The following is a 3,788-nucleotide window of genomic DNA, read 5'->3' as shown; positions in this document are numbered from 1 at the left end:
GCAGCAATACTTGGAAAAGAAACATGGGTACAACTGGTGGTTCGTCTACATCTTAAAACAATGAAATAAGTCATAATGAGATATATTACTAACATACATCTGGAAAACATGCGCTTTAATTATGACGAGCTACACCTGTTTCGGCGGGGTCAGGGATTTTCTCTGCCTCGTGATGACTGGGTGTTGTGTGATGTCCTTAGGTTAGTTAGGTTTAAGTAGTTCTAAGTTCTAGGGGACTGATGACCATAGATGTTAAGTCCCATAGTGCTCAGAGCCATTTGAACCACTTTTTGAAATAATTAAGTGACAGTTAATCTGACACGCTCTTGCGGCGAAAAGTAGATAATATAACGTCGTACATAAGAACAAGCTTACAGTTAAGACATTATATTAAAATTTATAAAGTAAGTAGTGCAAGAAGTTAAATGGAAACAACAGACTGTAGTAAGTAATCAGCGTTCCCAGTTGACGTGACCGCCAGAATGCCGCGAAGACGAGAAGCGGTCAGAAGAACTTAACAGCCAGAGCACCGCTCGTATTCTGTGACAGGCCGTTCAGAGGAAAGAACGATAAAACAGAGTGGCAGCTAATTAATAAGATTATCTAGTTAATGAAATATATTATACAAATAGAAAGGGGATTAGGAACACGAGAGTTATACGATCAACGTAAGAAAAGGAAATAAATGTGTAAAACACTCTATAGTATGGTAAGACCAAGGCAGGATATGTAATTGATAGGCGTTCGAAGAGTGAAGTAGAACATTGTCAAACAAAGTAGGCATGGGGGTACGTATTCGCCCTGCCCATTGGGCACTTTTGCTTGCTTTCTTTTTCCGCTTTATGTCTTTTTCGTCAATTTTGTGGATTCCCTGCAATTATTAAGGTCCCTTTTTGGCCGTGCTTCTCAAGTTCCCTTTAAGCATCGTGATCGTTCCATAAGCACGGTGCTTATTGCTAACGTGGAACTGGATTTTATAAATGTCCGAGTGTTCAGTCTCCCTATGGAGGTTGACGAAAGTTTATTTATGTTAATGTGATGGACGTAAGAAGCGAACGCTAGTCGACTCAACACCGGTAGTAATGTTGCGGTATCCGTTCAGTAGAGATGGTAGTCAAACATAACATTCCTTCCGGTGTACGGGGATGTGGCTGCCGCGTTCACGTAACGTGTATTGGAGAAGCGGGGACTTGCTTTCCCTGCAGTGGAAGTGGCCACCATTGATCTAATTGCATGCAGCGGGTGTTTTTATTGAAGTCCTAATTTGAACAGCGTCGAAAATTGACATTGCTTATCGCTTCTCTTGTCCGTGAGGTTGGTGCCACGTCTCCTCGGGTGAAATGGAACAACAGAGGAACACGCAGCTTACTGATACCGAATTTCCGCTAGTACCTTCGCAGCACGGTCCTGAAACTGATGCTGCCAAACAGGCAGTGTCCGCAGTGCAAGACAAGAAACGTCATTCGGAGGATGGTGATGAGTCGGGTATGTCTTCTCCTCATCCACCCTCTCTGAAATAAGTTTGTCCGTTGCTGTATCTTTTAGTGCTGAGTCGTGCACAGTCCTGGTGGGGTCGGTGATATGAAAATAGTGAACTGCAAAGATCCCACCTTTAGCACTAGGCCGATGAGGCTTCTTATTTGTCACCTAATTTGGAAAATGTTCAAGAACCGCCTGCGTCCCTAACTGCATTGCCTCGTAGTCGCTGTAAACAACGCGTACAACTGAGCGCTCGGTCGTTTGTAAGGTGAAGAAATCATAGATGGGGGTGCAAGCTACCCCCCCCCCCCTCCCTCCATCCGCCGCTACCATTTCGGACTCGTCAGTCGACTTGGCAGTGAGTGGAGATTGACGCACATTGATGACGTGAAGTTGGTGATCAGATCGAATTTTGTTAAACTAAGCAGACGTATACTTTTCTTTGTCTGATTGTTGATCGGAACTTAGCTACGCTTTGTTGCGTCACTTTATCTACCGAACCCTTTGCGGACGTCCTTTGTTGCGTCACTTTATCTACCGATGCCTTTGCGAATGTCGTATTCCTACGAGAAATTGCAATTTACGATTTTTTCTCACCATGGTTCTTTGACCTTGTTTAACATGGCTCCCGAATGTTACAAGGGAACTGACGTTTTTTAGGGGGTGCATTCCCATTCAAGGGGTTGAGGAACAGGATGTGCTTTTCTTCATCTGACCTTCAGTAGCTTTGACAGATTTTATTTATCTCAGTGGATGCGTGATAGTGTCTTCGCTGTCGATGTCATTCCCGCCAGTTTGATACGATTCTGCGCTGATAGAGCGCGGGAATTCCGGAGGAAGCAATAATTTTACTATTCTCTCTTACTTAACCTTTATGAAGGTGCTCATCAAGTGTTGGGTACTACTTTAATATTGCTAGTGAATAAAGTGTTGAGAGGAGGGTTTATGCCAGACTCGTTTAGAGTTCGCAAAATTGTGCTAGTTCCTAAGAGTCCTGGTCAGGCTGCAACTGATAAATTTCGTCGGATTACCTCATTAAATTTCTAAATTTATAAATTATAGAACGCAGAAATCAGTCGTCCTTTTTTGTAGGTTTTATTACGCAAATCCTGATTTCGGATTGTGCCTAGCCATTATTTTCTAATCTCGGTGCATGTAAGTTCCCTGTTGTTCGGGCGTCAGTCACAGTTCTTTGAATATTCAAAGGATATATTTATAAATCGGCAACGGCCTTGCCGCAGTGGATACACCGGTTCCCGTGAGATCACCGAAGTTAAGCGCTGTCGGGCGTGGCTGGCACTTGGATTGGTGACCATCCAGCCGCCATGTGCTGTTGCCATTTTTCGGGGTGCACTCAGCCTCGTGATGCCAATTGAGGAGCTACTCGACCGAATAGTAGCGGCTCCGGTCAAAGAAAACCATCATAACGACCGGGAGAGCGGTGTGCTGACCACACGCCCCTCCTATCCGCATCCTCAACTGAGGGTGACACGGCGGTCGGATGGTTCCGATGAGCCACTTGTGGCCTGAAGACGGAGTGCACAATACAACATGCATATTTATAAATCACATGTCGCTGAGTGCACCCACGTTCCGAATGGAAGGTAACCTGTTCATTAAATTTCGATTATAGGACTATGGCGAAGGCAGGGTATAGCCGGCTGTCTATGTTGCTGGAGAAAGTTGATGCTGAGCATCAAAGTTGTATTCCTGGTCGTACTATTATGACCCCGATAGCTGAATGTCATGATGTCATATTGGTGGCCGCTGTTACATTTGTTCCTGGTGCTATGGCTTTTCTGTTTATTTTGAGAAGGCGTTCCACCGGGTAAGCCATGGCTTTCTATTGAAGGAACTAGAGGCCAGTGGACTTATAATTGACGAATTCAGGGACTTTTCAACTCGTTTACAGGTGTCCTAGCTTTGGTGGCTGTCAATGGCCAACTGACACCATCAATTGACATCCACAGGAATTTTCGTCAGGGAAGTCCGCTTCCAATGTAGTTTTTTATTCTGTCACGTGATTTCCACTCATTTATAAGGATGGAGACTCTTGGGCAAGACGATCTCGATGTGTGTGTATGTGGAAAATGTCACGATATTACTCCGTTCTCCTGCTAAGATTCCGTTGCTCATATTGGATGTTTTTTACCTTGTTTCTGGTGCCCAAATCAAGGAAGGCAAATGGCTGATGAAATTACGAGATTTTAATAATGCTGTCGTTTCGTGTGTGACGATGGTCGATAGACATAAATCTTTGGGAACCATAACTGATAATTCTCCATTCCAGATGCTTACACTTAATTGGA

The 3,788-nt window shown here is 44.2% G+C and overlaps 1 pseudogene; it reads left to right on the top strand.

Annotated features, from left to right (window-relative positions):
* The first annotated feature begins 2,701 nt into the window (after positions 1–2,701).
* On the top strand, positions 2,702–2,818 carry LOC126200077 (5S ribosomal RNA; annotated as a pseudogene).
* Positions 2,819–3,788: the final 970 nt, after the last annotated feature.

The sequence above is a fragment of the Schistocerca nitens genome, chromosome 8, assembly GCF_023898315.1.
Source record: "Schistocerca nitens isolate TAMUIC-IGC-003100 chromosome 8, iqSchNite1.1, whole genome shotgun sequence".
NCBI classification, from domain to species: domain Eukaryota; kingdom Metazoa; phylum Arthropoda; class Insecta; order Orthoptera; family Acrididae; genus Schistocerca; species Schistocerca nitens.
The sequence above is the reverse complement of the archived record's forward strand: the minus strand, read 5'-3'. Positions and strand labels throughout refer to the sequence as shown.